This window comes from Ambystoma mexicanum, chromosome 3q (assembly GCF_040938575.1).
Source record: "Ambystoma mexicanum isolate Mex_15411 chromosome 3q, UKY_AmexF1_1, whole genome shotgun sequence".
In the NCBI taxonomy this organism is placed as follows: Eukaryota; Metazoa; Chordata; class Amphibia; order Caudata; family Ambystomatidae; genus Ambystoma; species Ambystoma mexicanum.
Genome location: NC_090926.1, coordinates 799,849,190 through 799,865,100, shown reverse-complemented (window position 1 = coordinate 799,865,100; position 15,911 = coordinate 799,849,190). Strand labels below are relative to the sequence as shown.

Here is a 15,911-nt window from a genome sequence, read left to right as displayed (position 1 = left end):
GGTGAGTCGCGGTACCCCCTTCCTTGTAACACCTTTACTTCATGCTACCAGCCAGGCAGGATATTTAAGAACTTTACCCCTCCCCCTTTCCACCACAAACACTTTCTCACGGACAGCCCGCTCTAAAGGAAAACAGACTGACAACTGAGCTGTGAACCAGACATGTCCCACTACTATGGTCAGGCAAGGTCAGGCAAGGTCAGGCAATTCCAGACAATCCCACACACCTGACTTCCATTACACTTCCCCACACGGATAAAAGGTGGAGCACGAGAGCACACTCTGAACGAGGCACAGCACACAAGGAAACAACATTTCCAAGATGGCAGTTTAACACAAGGAGAAAGACAGAGAAACAGAAGGGGATTGCAAGTAGGTAAGTGCCCCTGACCTTTTCCACAAGAAACCGTCACTTTCTTGAAACCTTGAGAATAGAAAGTGTAAGACCAGGAATCCAGGCTGAAGAATCGTGCATTGTATGTCGGAGGTACCCAGGGCCCTCCTGCATCGATAATCAAGGTAGGGAGACTAGCCAGCTGCCGTGGTACTGTCCTTGGCTCTACAAACAAAGCACACCTGAGTGAAATCAGCACAGCCACTGAGTTGGGGAGACTGATACAAGACCAGTATGTGTTGAAGCCAAGGTTGCGAGTGGCCATATTGTATGGCGAGTGCTGGAACGAACATTGCTTGAAACCCGTGTGATAACCAACGCGAGTAAAGTCGAGTTACAGATGAGTGATTGAACTTTGAAACTAAGATATAATACCTGTGACAGAGTGATCCGGCAGCGCGTGGGTGCTCATTCGAAAGTCTCTGTAAGGTATCCAGCTGAGAGGTGGCAAAAGTAAAAGAGAAGCAAAGAAATGTGAATCGAAGTGGTCCTGCGATGGGTCAAGCAAAATTCTGTTCACAATCGAAATTCTTCTATGTTAATACAGTAAAGAAAGTTAATGGCAAAGTAGATAAAGTTGGTATGAGCCTGAAAGAGGGAGATCAAATGAATAGCTATGTGTTGAAAGCAAGTTTGTGTTAAAGTAAATAGATTAGTCCGATCCCGGCGGAAGGAGACTGATTGAAGATCTTGTGTCAAAGTGGATCTGAGCCTGGCAGAGGGGGATCCAGGGTGAACAGTGAAACACCTGAGAAATTGGATACTTGAAAACCCTGAGAACATGGTGCTAAAGTGGATCTGAGCCCGGCAAAGGGGGAGCCGACATGAATAGTGAAATTCTTAAGAAACCTGTTTATATGCAAAATACTGAAACAAACTCTGTTAGTTTGTTACATCAGGCCCCCTGAAAGAAGAGACTTTGAATAGCAAAGAGACTTTGGCATAGAAGGCCATGATTCTGAGGTTTTGAACTGCACCCTTGTGCTAGAAAAGCCAAAGACTGTGCTAAACTCAAGTGTGGCTCCTTGTCCCATGCTGAAAACGTGGGGAAGGGAAACCTATGGCTTGGATATACTTACATATCATTTCTTGAACACCTTTTTCTTTTGTATAACATTGTTTCCCACACGATTTGTATTTAGAGGTAAGGAGTGGCAACAGGTTTATTAGTATAGGCCCTTTTATTTTGACAAGACACCACTAGGACTGCGTTATTATTGTTTGATGGTCGTAGCTTGCTCCCATCTTTAAGGATTAGATGGGCGTTTTTCAAACCTGATTGAAGTTCAATAAACACCCTTGAACTATGGTCACTTGTGTCTGTCTTACTCTTGATACCATGCCTTCCTTACAACTCCTAGGCTAAGGACCGTTAGGACTCCCACAGATTATTGTGAGATTGTGAAATCTGGAGTCCTTGATTTCTATGCAGTTATTGTGGATGTATTCCTTTGCGTGTCACCCTTTTTCAGAGTTCCTTGTGTATGGTTAGATCGTACATAGATACTGAAGGCAGGGTGCAGAATTTGCACTTGCCACTAGCCATTCACTAGTGATAATTGACACTTGGCGAGTAAGACATTTGGTGCTCTATACATTTGTTGAATTAGGTGGCGAGTGACTTTTCATGGCTGGCTAGTAGCATGCAACTTGAAAATGTTACCCCTGCTGAAGAGACAATTTCCATGGAAGCTAGGGTACGGTGGCTGTACTTCATATGTGTGCCCAAATCTTGAAATAATAACAATGGGTTGGTCTGAGAATTGTAAGGAAGGCATGGTATCAACAGTAAGACACAACCAACCACAGTTCAAGGGTGTTTATTGAACTTCAACAAGGGTATAATAAACGCCCATCTAATCCTAAAACTACAGATGGGAGCAAGCTACGACCATCAAATAATAATAATGCAGTCCTAGTGGTGCCTTGTCATAATAAAAGGGCCTAAACTAAAGTACATTTTGCCAAACCTTGCCTCTAAATACAAATAGTGTGGGGGTAGTGTTTATGAAAAAGAAAGAAGTGTTCACAAAATGATATGCCAGGATGTTCAGGCAGTTGGCCTTCCTTCCCACGTTTTCAGCACGGGACAAGGCGGTTCACTCGAGTGTAGCACAATCCCTGGCTTCTTTAGCACGAGGATACAATTCATTCATTAGCATCAGGGCCGTTTGTGCCCAAGTCTCTTTGCCTATCAAAGTCTCTTCATGCAGAGGGCCTGATACGATAAAACAAACGAAAAGTTATTTTCCTCTTACAAGTACTCAATTCAGGTGATTCCCTATTCACCCCAGATCCCCCTCAGCCGGGTTCAGATCCCTTTAATGCAACAATCAACACTTTGGATCCCCCTTTTCTGGGCTCAGATCCTCTTTCACAATGTTCAACAGCAATTATTTTTTGTGTGACTCACGGTTCACCCCGGATCCCGCACAGCTGGGCTCAGATCCCCTTCTTAATACATTTGGTCTCCCTCAGCCGGGTTCAGACCAATTTCAGTGAGCATCAACTATCGAAGACTTTCAAATGTGCACAGTTTGGCTTGACCTGTTGCAGGACCACTTCGATTTCACAATTCTTTTTTACATTTGCCATCTTTCAGTTGGATACCTAACAGAGACCTTTGAATGATCACCCACGTGGCTCTGAACCGCTCTGTTTACAGTATCTGTCTTGGATCCAAAAGTTCAGTCACTCATCTGCTGTTTAATTATATTTACGTTGCTTGCCACATATGCTTCACACACTGTTCGCTATACAAAGTTGGTGCTTGCAACGTTGGCTTTAACGCAGACCGGTTTGGTAGCAGTCCCCCCAACTCACCGGCTGTGCTGACTTTACTAGTGCTGCTTTGTTGTAGGAGCCAAAGACAGTACCAGGGTGGTAAACAATCCTCCCCCACCTTGGCTATCGACATGGGACAGCCCTGGGTACCTCTGACACACAATGCAGGTTTCTTCAGCTTTGATTCCGGGTCTTATGTTTCTTATTCTCTAAGGCTCTTGAAAGTAATGGTCGTTCTCTGAAAGGTCAAGGGCACTTCCCTCCTTGCAACTCTCTTCGGTCTAAGTCGTCTTTCGCCTTGTATTAAACTGCCATCTTAGAACTGCTGCTTCCTCGTGTGCTTTGCCTTGCTTAGAGTGTGCTTTCATGCTCCTTCTTTTATCCATGTGGGGAAGTATGATGGAAGCCAGGTGTGTGTGTAATGATCAGTAATTGCCTGATCCTGCATGAACATTGTATTGGACATGTCAGGTATACGGCTCGGGTCTTAGTCCATTTTCTCTCAGTGAACTGGCTGCGAGAAAGTGTTTGTGTCAGAAAAAGGGGCGGGAGCGAGTTCCTAAATCTCGCTATCCAACTTCCACTCCCTGAAGACCCCTCATCCAGGTGATCCTCCCACAGTGGTCCACCCCCAGGAACTGGATTCAAAAGTGATTGCCATGTCCTGACCACCTGGATTACAGATCCCCGGGCAATAGCTGATGAGACACCTTCAGGTTTCTCACAGAATAGAGGTACCCGATAGGATTTACGTAGCGGTTTTTGCAGAGTCTACTTTTAGGACTCCTAGCAGAAGGGCAGAACTTACTATATTACACCTGAAAATCACATTGCTTTTGCACCAGAGTGATGGTCATCCCACAAGCCTTTCCTCAATTATATGGTTATTAGCAGCTTGGAAAACCCCAGGCATCTTTACAAAGGGTATTAAGTGCGTTGTAAATAACCAATTACAATTACAAGGTTTAAAAACAAAATGCAGTATAGTGACGGCACAATGGTATCCAGACCAGACTGCCCTTCCCACCTAGTATTTGACACTTTACACTAGGGAAGCTCTATTGTGGCCTTCTCCATGAAGGCTAGTTGAGTGTTAATGGAGAGTGGTGTTGAAGGAAAAGGTACTGGGAATCAGGGACCATGATAATGCTCAATCTCCCTGTTCCATCCCATTGAAGCCATAGCATGCATGCTACTGCTTTGTGCCACCTTCCCACATGCATTGCATGAAACACCTAGTACGCTTGATGCGCTCTCTCGTCAGTATCATACTCAGTACTATGGTAATTTTGGAAATATAACTGCCAAAAGGAGGCGGGTGTGATAGAACACCTGGATATTCTGACAATTTCTTTAATTAAGAGGGTCAGACAGTGAAAATAATTAAACAGCTTTATGATCGCAATGGTTTAATGTATATCGGATATCTAATCTCTGTCTGTGGGTTAGCCACAGAACATGTGTTAACACTTAGGAATAGTGTTTTTCTGGTATTGTCTCAATGTCAGTTCAGTCTCTATCATGGGCTATAGGAACTTTGGATCCAAGTTCCAGAATTCACCAATTTGCCTTTCATGTCTTTAGGAACTTTGCTTCCAAGTTCCACATTGTAGTGCTTCTGACATCAGTCACGTTTCAAGTGCCCCTATGCACATTGCCTCCCAGTTCCATGATACAGCACTTCACAGTTCAGACAATGTCAATAATGGCCCTTTGAACTTTGCCTCCAATTTCCCGGATTTAGGGATTCTCACATCATTAACTTTCTTTGATGGTGCTAGGATCTTTGACTCCTTGCTCCGGGACCCACAGCCTTTCACCTCAGCTGCTGTTAGGAAACGTCCTTCCAATTTCCTAGGCGCAACCATTTTGACGACTTCATTCTTAAATAACATTCTAGATTTCAACGCTTCTCTGGTTCTTAAATGGCTCTAAGAACTTTCCCGCCAAGTTCTGGGATTCAGTGCTTCTCAACTCAACCTTTTTCTCAGTTGCACACCAGGCTCAATTCTGTCCTGGGGTCTTCTTTTTCGGTCTCCCTCTCACAGTGGCTGGTGTCTGCAAACCTCACTCACCTCTGGTCTATCTCATGTTCTATTGCACAAACTTCCCAATCTGGTGGATCTGCAATTCCCAGTCTCTGGCGTTTCTCTCGCTCTTCTCGCTCTCTGTACCTTTCAGTGGTGCCCTATGCTGCTGCATGGGTATCATGTGCATCTTGTCTGAAATGAGTCATCTCTCTGCTCCTCACTGTCTTTTCAGCCTGTCCACACCTTCACTTCATATGATCAGAACCACGTTGCTACTTCCCCATCTGCATTTTTGAGAGAATATAAAAAACAACTACAGAAGCCGGTCGCAATCCAGAGCGAACGTAACATCCATCTGTGGTTTGAAGAAAATCCCAGACATGTTTTACGGAACAAAAGCCCTTGACGCTTTATTATGAGTCTGTCTTGGGTCTGTAAACAAGTGTATTAGTAGAGCGGATTGTAATCCATTTTGATAATGTAACCTGTGTAACAATACATTTAAAAGCAGTAGCCCAAAAATCATCACTTGGAAACTAAATGGAGTAAACAACCCTATTAAGAGATCCAAAGTTCTATCATATCTGAAGAAACCGAAAAGGAGCATTATTATGCTCCAGGAAACACATCTTAACTCTACCAAATTTGACAAATTGACAAAAAGATGGCGGGGCCCTGGATTCCATGCCCCACCAAATAAAACGAAAAATGGCAAATTAATCCATCGTGTGTGCCTTTTCAATTAAAAACTATGCACATTATAGTGACGGTTGCTAGGTTCTGGTGGATCAAGATACTGTGTGGATGTCTGCCTACGGTCAGAACTGAGATGGCGTGAATTCCTTCGGCGATAGCTCTAAACAACTTGATTTTTACCCACGTAATCAACAGTTCATAGGAGGCGATTGCAATCAAGCTTTGGGTCCAACATTGAATAGGCTGAGATGTTCTGAGTCAGCCTTAACCTTGGTGAGAAGGTCTTTTCACCACATGGTTAACTCCAATGAATTGCTTCATGCCTGGAGGCATAATCACCTGCTGACCCGAATTTATAATTTTCAAGCTGGGGCTAGTTCAGATCATACACCAGCCATAATGAGTGCACATCCCCTGGGATTTCATGAAGTTATAAAAACCTGCTTGTTCAACCCGTCCTTATTTACCATAAAATGGGACTGAGGCCTTACACAAAGATTTTTTAGATTGCATATGATGATGATATTGATGGGATATCTCAGCAAGGGCTTTGGGACGCTGCTAAAGACGTTATTAAAGTTTTTCTTATAGGGAAGGGATCTAGAAGAACATGGGAGGATAAGGCTAGAGAAACTGCTCTTGAAAAACGTATTAAAGACATGGAGATCAGTTAGGGGGAAAATTCATCAACAGCTAAAATGATTACGCGTAATAAAGCCAGGAGAGATCTTAATACCTTTAATAAAGCTATTTTCTTTTGTTTTTAAAGTGGGTACAGTTTTTTACGACCAAGGCAATAAACCAGTCAAGTTGCTTACGCATTTGATACAATAGAAACAGTCACATATTGGAAATTAAAGATGAGACAACTAAGATTAATTAATCCTGCAAACCTTTTATTTTTTTTTTATTTTTTTTTTTTTAAACGTATTTTTATTAACTTTTGTTGCATTACATACAAATGGTGACGAGGCATAAGAAAAACAAAACCATGAGAACAATTAAACTAACAACCTAAACAGTCTTCGATTTTTGTTATATGGTTTTCAAGTTCAGTTTGGGCCGGTGGTCTAGAGGGCTGGAGTTCCGGGGCGCCAGGGGTGACCCATCCAAGGAACCCATGACGTTGGGATGGTGTTTTGCTCTTTCTCGCTGGTGTAGACAGTCTGCCTAGGGGGGCTTGTGGTCGGCGGCAAAGTTTATGTCTCGGAGGAGCGCTTTCCATGATTCAAGAGTGTCGTTCCCGCCATCATCTTCTGCATTGGTTCCTTCCTGCCATGCTCTGGTTTCAGCTTCTGTCCATCTCTCCAACTCTTTAATCCATCGCTCTTGCCTGGGCCCTCCTGGCGCCTTCCATGCCATTGCTATTGTTCTTTTGGCAAGAATACATGCAATGTCCATCAGTTTGGTTATGTGCTTGTGTTTGCTTATCCTGGGATATGTACCTAATAAGCATTCTTTCGGGCTCCATTCATATCTGGACATCCCAGCATCTGTGCAGGTCTGTTGTGCTTTGGACCAGAGTTTTCTCGTTCTGGCGCAAGTCCAGAACATGTGCATTAAGTCCGCATCGTCCGTACTGCACCAGGGGCACTTTGAAGATGTGTTATTGCTGAAACCAGCCACTCTTTGTGGAGTCATGTACGTGCGATACAATACATATAGCTGAATTTGTCTAAATCTGGCGTTTCTTGACACCTCTTTGGGATAGGTTAACGCTCTTTCCCATTCGTTGTCTGTTAGTGTGATCCTTAGATCCGCCTCCCACTTTTCTTTCAATGATGCACTCTTCGGGTTGGGCTTGTCCATTAATCGACTGTAAATTCTAGTTATTGGTTTCCAGCCATCTGTAAGGTCATACATCTCCTGCAGGAGGGGGTCTGGGGTGGGTTCTTCCGGCCACCTGTCCCATTTCTTCTTGGCTATTTGTCTGAGTCGGTGATACCACAGGAACTGTCCACTGTTGAGTCCTTCCCTTGCTTGAAGCATTTCGAACTGCCTGAATTCGTCTTCGTCAAACATATCTCCCCAGGCATAGAGTCTGGCTCTTTCCCAGCTTCTTGCTACCATGAGGTCTGTTTGGGTTCTGCATGCGTCCACCAGGATGGGGATGTTGGGGGAGTAGGGATGTTTCATTTGTCGGATCAGGCAAGTTCTAGACCATATCTGCCTACCCAGTTTTGCAATCATTGGATCATTCTGTGTCTGCTTCAGTGGGTTCCAGAGTGTCTCTCTGGGGAACAGCTTGGAGGGCGTTTGTTCCAGCATCTCTGATTTGGGGGTTGGGTCATCTGAAAGCCATTTCGTGACATGGGTGAGCTGTGCGGATAGGTAGTATGCTTGTAGATCAGGTAGTTGTATTCCTCCCTCTTTGTACGGTAGTGTGAGAGTAGATAATGACAGTTTATGTCTGGCTGGTCCCCATAGAAAGTCCCTGATTATTGCTTCAAGTTTTTTGAAAAATGGAGGTCTGATGTAGTGACTGATGTTAATAAAGTAATACAAGAAGCGGGGCAGGATTATCATTTTGACAATTGCTGCCCTGCCCATCATTGCTAGTGGCAATTTAGACCAAAATTTCATAGAGTTTCGGAGGCCCTTTATTACTGCTTCGGTGTTGTGTTCATGTGTTAGTTCCGGGGTGTGTCTCACATTGACACCTAGGTATCTAAATGTTTTCAGCTGCCATTTCATCCCCACATTTGGCAGGTCCGTTTCATTCCGTCCCCTGAGCCTAGCCAGGGGAAATGCACAAGATTTCTGCCTGCTGAATTTGATTCCGGAGTAGCGTGCGTAGTTGTCCAGTACATCCAGTGCCACTTGTGCATTATGTTGGGGGTCTTTTATGTACAGGAGCACGTCGTCTGCATATAGGGATATTATGGTGTACTTGTTTCCCATTCTTATGCCCGCATCAAAAAGCTGTCTCCGGAAATATATGGCTATCGGCTCCAGTCCCAAGATGTACAACATTGGTGACAGTGGGCAGCCCTGTCTGGTACCCCTTTGTATGTCCCAGGATTCAGATATCGTGCCTCCGGTCCGGACTCTAGCCACTGGTGAATTATAAAGTACCTTGATCCATTTCACAAAGCCCTCTCCGAAGCCAAATTCTCTCAGCACTTCAATCAGCCACTCCCAGAATATGGAGTCGAAGGCCTTGACAGCGTCAAGCGACAACACTGCCAGGTCCTCATCTCTCGAGAATGTCTCAGCCACGGTGTGTTGTAGTCTTCTGAGGTTGGCTGTTGTGTTGCGTCCTGGGACGAAGCCGTTTTGGTCGTTATGGACAATAGCACCCACCACTCTTGCTAGTCTCTTGGCCAGGATGGTGGTGAGGATCTTACTGTCATAATTTAACATCGCTATCGGGCGATAGGAGTCGCATTCAGAGTGGGGTTTGTTTGGTTTGAGGATTGGGGTTATTATCGTTTCCTTCATTGAGTTGGGTAGGATCCCGTTCTCGTATGATTCTCGGTAGACCTCGTAGAGTATAGGCGTGAGTGTTGCTTCATATGTTTTGTAAAATTCGGGTGGGAGGCCGTCACTTCCGGGGGTCTTGCATGTCGCTAGGGATCTGATCGCTTCAGCCACATCTTCCGGAGTGATCTCCATTTCTAGGGATTCCCTTTGTTCGTCGGAAAGTTTTGGGAGTCCTATTTCTTCTAGGGTGTCTCTGGTTTCGTCTCTGGGCACCTGTTCGTCGTGGGCGTACAGTTTGGCGTAGAATACCGCAAACGCCTTGTTAATGCCTTGTTGTGTTCTATGTGTTGTCCCATTGTCGTCTGTGATTTCGGTTGGGAGGTGTCTTGGGTGCTCTCGTTTGCAGAGCCAGGCCAGCAGTCTTCCAGGTTTGTCGGTTTCTTTGTGCGTTCTGGCGGTGTGGGTTGCAAAATCAAACTTAGCGAGCCTATCCCAGGCTGAGGCACATTCTTCTCGGACTTCTCTCAGTTTAACTTCCCCCTCTGGGCCAGCTTTGGGGTTCGTTTCCAGTTTCGTTATTTCCTCTTCTAGTCGTTCTAGTTCAGCCTTCAGTCTTTTGCGGATACCTCCCGCTTTTGCTATGGCTTCCCCGCGCGTCACTACCTTCATGCGTGCCCCAACTTGCCACTGAGCCTTTGTTGTTGTTAATGTATTCCTCCAGCGCTGTGTTCAGGTTTTCTCTGAATTCTTGGTCAGTAAGTGCTGCGGTGGGCATTCTCCACGTTGGGATCGGTGGTCTAGGTCCCCTAACCTTCCACTGCATGAGTAGGGGGGAGTGGTCCGAAATTGTTCTTCCAAGATATGTTGTTGAGTCTGCCATCAAAACTTGCTCCCGGTCTATAAACAAATGGTCGATCCTAGTGTGGATCTTGTGCGGGGCCGAATAATAGGAGTAGGTCCGATCCGTGGGGTGTTGTTCTCTCCAAACATCCACCAGATTTAGATGTTCGAGCGCACTGTTCAGTGACTGGGTTGCGGCGTTTCGCAGTTGGTGCGGAGGTTCGGACCTATCTATGGTTTCGTCCCTGACGCAGTTGAAGTCTCCTCCCCATATAAAAGTTCTATCCCTGTGGTGTATCATTTTTTTGCACAGGGTCTTGAGATGTGCCGGTATGCCGTGTTGTGGGAAGTAAGAGTTTACCAGGCAAATGGGCGTGTGTTCTATGGTTCCCCACATAATTAGGTACCTGCCTTCTTTGTCCGCTTCAAAACCCTGTAGTTGAAATGGCACGTTCGGGCTCACCCAGGTGAATACCCCTCTAGCGTATTTGGAATAGTGCGCCCCCTTTCCAGTGCCACCCCAGCGGTCCGATATTTTGGACGTGGATTCTTCCGTGAGGTGGGTCTCTTGTAGCATTGCTATTGAGATCCTTTTTCTGCGAAGGTAGGATAGGATCCGGTTTCTCCTTAAGTAAGAGCCCATTCCCCTCACATTCCATGTCATGATTTTAAGTTGGGATGTCATTTGATTGGTATCTGGGTTCCGTCCCCTCAAGTGCCCCCCTGTTTTCTTGGGGTGGTTCTCCTTCCCGCTGCAGGTTTTCGGGTGTTGGATCAAGAATCTCTTTAACCCCGGGTCTTGAGTTCATCCCTTCCTGTGCCTCTTTGGTTTTTAGTGGTTCGAAGACTGTGTAACTAACATAACAATTAACAAAACTGGAACTGGTGCGCCCAGCGGCTGCATTCATCCTGCGACGCTCGGGCGCTCTCGTATCCTCCAGACCCATCCGGGTATCAGGCACGAGTGGGGTCGAACTGTCTGTGGGGGTAGCGTCCTGTGCCTGGTGGGAGGCCGAGCGAGGGCCGCTTCTGTTTAGCCAACTGTTGTATGGATTACCTGCTTATTTTCTGGTCGCCTTGTCTTTTGCTTCGGTTGTGTTAGTGCTTGGGTAGCTGTGAACTTCCCCTGCCCGGGCTGGGTGTGTCTCTGGGATCCGTTGGGTGGGCGTCTTTGCCTTCTGCGAGGTTATTGTCCTCCAGCCACATGTTGGCAGCTTCCGGGTTCTCCAGAAATATCGCTCTACCTTTAAAGATGACTTTCAGTCTCGAGGGGTAGAGGAGCATGTATTTCAGGTTGAGCTGACGGAGTCTGGCTTTTACTGGTACAAAGGAATTCCTTTCCCTCTGGACTTTTTGGGTATAATCTGGGTAAATGGATATTTTGGAGTTGTCTCGTTCTATCGGCCCTTCCTCCCTGGAGTACTTCAGGATGGTTTCTCTATCTTGGAAATTGAGTATTTTGGCAATTATGGGTCGAGGGTGTGAGCCAGGCGGGGGCCTCTTTTGTAGGGATCTATGTGCCCTTTCAACTGAGAATCCTTGTGTTAGTTTCCCGGCGCCCACCTCTTGTTGTATTAGGGACTATGTAGGCAGTTGGGTTCGGGCCTTCGCTTCCTTCTGGCACCCCAAGTATTCGGACATTACCTCTCCTCGCCCGTCCTTCAGCTTCTTCCGATCTTGTCTCTAGTATCGCCACTTTCTTTTCTAATTCCATCACCTTCGTCTTCAGGACCCCTGTCTCTTCCGATGTTTCTTTTATGGCCGTCTCAGTGTTTGCTACTCTTCCTGTAAGGTTTCGGGCATCTTGACGCATTAGTTGGAGTTCAGATTTAAATTCTTCAATCCTTGTATCTATGAATGTCCGTAGTGATGGAATGGCCTCTAACACCTGTGATTGGTTGTCTGCGGGCACCTCTGCCCTTGTATGTGGCGATTCTGGGGTGGTAAGGCATGATTGTGCTGGGTTTTTTGTCTTAGCAGAGACATAACTGTCCAGGGTTGTTGGTTTCCCTTTGTTTCTGTTGGCCATACTGTGGTTTTGTTGGGGCGTTGTTCAGTTGTTCTGGCTGGGGTGTTTCTGAGTCAACGGGGTATCCCAGTTGTTAATTGTTGTACCTTTCTGTGTGGGAAGGGGTCCGTTCCGTGTCTTCCCTGGGTATGGTTAAATGTTTCAGTGGTACCAGGTGTGTTGGTAGCGCATTACTATATTGCGCAGAGTCACTCCGGCATATTATCGCGGCCCGGCTGCTAGTTCCTGGGGGGGGCCTTCGGCCGTTTGGATGGTTCAAGCCCCTGTTTTGCCTCCCGTGTAATGTGTGTTGCGTTACCGTTGGTGTACCCTCCCCACGGGTTTCCTCACCTCTGGTATCATCCACTCGCCGGGCGCTGGAACTGGTCAGGGAAAGCGGTGAACCCAGCCAGCTGCCCCGCGCTTTGTCTCTCGCTCCGTCCTCTCCCGTACCGCTTCAGCCGCCAGCGTCCCAGCAGGCTTCTCAGTAGGCGTTCCGTTCTCCCACCTCAAGCAGGAGGCTCGCAGGTCCAGCTGGGTCTCTGCCGGTGGTTGTCGTTGGCTCCCGGTTTTTCGTGCCCCTGGGCGGGGGGGAGCAGGGAGTTCCTGGCCGCAGCTGCCTCAAGGACCTCGCTGCGTGTGTTTTGCACGGCGCTATTGGTGCCGGGAGCCCTGGAGTCACTGGGCAGACGCCATCCTGGATGTGTGCGGAGGTTGGGGGGGACCCCGTTCCCGTCAACCGTCTGCCTGTTCACTCGTTCGGCAGGGATAGGGAGGATCGCAAGGAGTTGCGTTTCCCGGCGTCGGCGAGCAGCCTGTTTGCCTTGTGGCGCCTCTCCGCCTCCGCAGGCAGGAGCGGGGTTCTCCTCGGTGCGGGCACCCTCCCGCCGATTCGCGGCTGCTGGATCGCAGTCGATGGGTGTCCCTGGGCAGGAGGGAGAGGCTCCTTCGATCCGCGGTTTCCTCAGTAGGATCGCCTCGGCTGAGTCGCGCGGAGGGGGCCGGGCAGGATTATTGTTGCCGGCAACTCGAGCGTCTCTAGTTAGGCGCCATCTTGGATGCTGGAGAAGTCTGGGGGGGTCCTCGTTCTTTTGGGCCCTCATGAGTTCCACAGGTCCGATTCCTCTATGGGTCCTCTGTTGTGTACTGGGAATTGCTTCCTCTACCCTCGTAGCCGTTTTCCAGCGCTGGCGGTGAGGATTAATTACGGCGAAAAGGATCTAGAAGCGGCGCTTCGGTCGGAGCTCCGCGGCTCACCCTCCTCTCGCCATGAGCTCCAGGCCACGCCCCCCCTGCAAACCTTTTATAAGACTCATTCTACCTCACAGGGTGGCCTTGTAGAACCAGAATATAATAGCTTTTATCAGCCTATTTTCCTCTCTAAACGGTGTAAAGAAATAGCCAGAGCCATGATTTCACAGAAGAAGCGGTGCAGAGAAGTATTGTGGTTTCAAGAACAACAAGGCTCCTGGCCCAGGTGGGATTGTGCCCTGAGTTTTATAAACTCTCGAGCACTTCTCTTTGCCTCATTTAACAAATCTCTTAAAACAATCCTTAGATCAACGAGAACTCCTGCAATCCATAAAACAAGCTACTGTAATTATGATACCTACTGCCAGAAGGATAGCTCAGGGACAATGTGTTTGTCTTGGAAGTAAGACAACGCATAGCATCACAGGTTCAAATCCCGGTCTCACGCTTAGAAACCGATCTCCGGTATTAATCGCATTATAAAAGAACAATTATAATTATAAAGCAGGTAAAAGATTGTGGGAGTGTAAAGGCCACAGTTCCATTTTTTTTATTAAACTCAGATTTAAAAATTGTAACAAACGTTTTAGCTGAAAGAATGCAAAATCCTGTTGGGGACCTTATTCATACAGACCAGGTGGGTTTTATAGCTAAGAAATCTTCTATTGATTATAAGCAGAGAATAGCCCATACCATAGCTACCCCAAAGAATATTTCAAGCATACCTACGCTTCTTTCTACTGATGCAGAGAAAGGCTTATGATAGGGTCTCTTTGCATTGACCATATAATCACTGACCTGTAAGATTGGAGAGGAAGGTGCCATTGCAGGGCTTAATATGGCAGGACTATCTTTTAACCCCCTTCTGTATAAAGATGACATTTACTTTTCCAGATCCTGAGTGAGACTTAGCACAACTCTTGAATATTGCTTCAGAATATGGTCAACTTTCTGGGGAAAGACGGGCACAGTCAACACCACTGAGCAGCATGTTCCATCTACACCCAATGGTCAAATAGCAGATAAGGAACCAGTTACTTACCCGTAACTGTTGTTCTCCAGCATGGGTCTGGCATGGATTCACATGGTCATGAATATTCCCTGTCTTCAGGCTGGGAATCCTCAGTAAAGAAAAAATCAGTTTCAGTTTCGTTTCTGAACTGTCTTTCTACTAGTAACCAATCACTGGTCTCTGGGTCATAGTGCCCCCCAGCCAATGACTGCACTCTACCTACGCCCCTCCTCTTGCAGCCATCTTCAGATTTGGTAGCACGCAAAGTGGCAGTAGGACCAAGAGAAGAGGCGCAGAGGGGTCGGAGGGAGGGTTCGCATGTGAATCCATGTCAGACCCATGCTGGAGAACAACAGTAACAGGTAAGTAACTTGTTCCTTCTCCAGCATGGGGTCTGGCATGGATTCACATGCTCATGAATACAAGAATACATAGCAGTAGACACATGCACAACCATGGGAGGTGGCACGGCTCAACATTAAGCATTTCAACAACTCAACATTAAGCATCTCTTACCTCCTCACCAGGCTCACCGTCAAGCGAACAGGTTGCGCAGCACTGCCTGGCTGACTCTGCACTCCTCCCTGGAATCCTGGTCGACGCAGTAGAATCTTGTGAAGGTGTGCGTCAACCTCCATGTAGCAGCCCTGCAGATGTCCAGCAGGGGCACACCAGACAAGAACGCTGTGGTAGCAGCGATCGCTCTGGTTGAATGGGCTCTCGGACGGCCGGGCAACGGTCGGTTTGCCAACCGGTGACAGTGCATGATGCAGCCAGAGAGCCATCTGGAAATGGAAGCCTTAGAGAGGACCTTCCCTTGGTTCACAGGTCCAAAGTTTACAAACAGCTGTGATGTCTTCGGAAGACTCTTCGTGTGGTCCACGTAGAACTTCAGCGCTCTAGCCACATCCAGCGAGTGCAAAGTCCTCTCAGCCGGCGACGAAGGCGATGGGAAGAAAACAGGTAACACCAAGGGCTCGTTGCGATGGAAGTCCGATAGCACCTTGAGCATGAAGGAGGGGCGCGTCCTCAGCACTACCCTCGTCTCGTGGAATGTCAGGTATGGAGGTTTACAGGAGAGTGCCTGGATCTCTCCCACTCATGCGGAGGCGATGGCCACTAGAAACGCAGTCTTCCACGACAGGAACTTCAACGGTGCCGAATGCAGAGGCTCCAATGGCGGCCCCATGAGCCTGGTCAGCACCACATTGAGCTCCCACGCTGGGGCCAGAGATCGGAACAGTCCTTTCATGAACTCCTTCACCAGGCGATGAGACCACAGAGATGACCGCCCCGGAGTTCTGGTGTAACGGGAGATAGCTGCCAGATGGATCTTGATGGAAGCATGTGTCAGCCCCGTCTTGGCCAGCGATAGCAAGTATGGCAGCACTGGAGGGGCCGTAATCCGCAGAGGGTTAATCCATCTGTGTCCATAGCACTTGAGAGTCGAGGACGCCCTGGCCTTTGCAAGCA

At 47.4% G+C, this 15,911-nt stretch overlaps 1 protein-coding gene across 2 annotated transcripts in view; it reads right to left on the bottom strand.

The window, feature by feature from the left end:
• Positions 1 to 15,911, bottom strand: part of MYCBPAP (MYCBP associated protein) — a 1,263,051-nt gene that overhangs the window by 607,052 nt on the left and 640,088 nt on the right. The gene's annotated exons all lie outside the window — the stretch shown is intronic.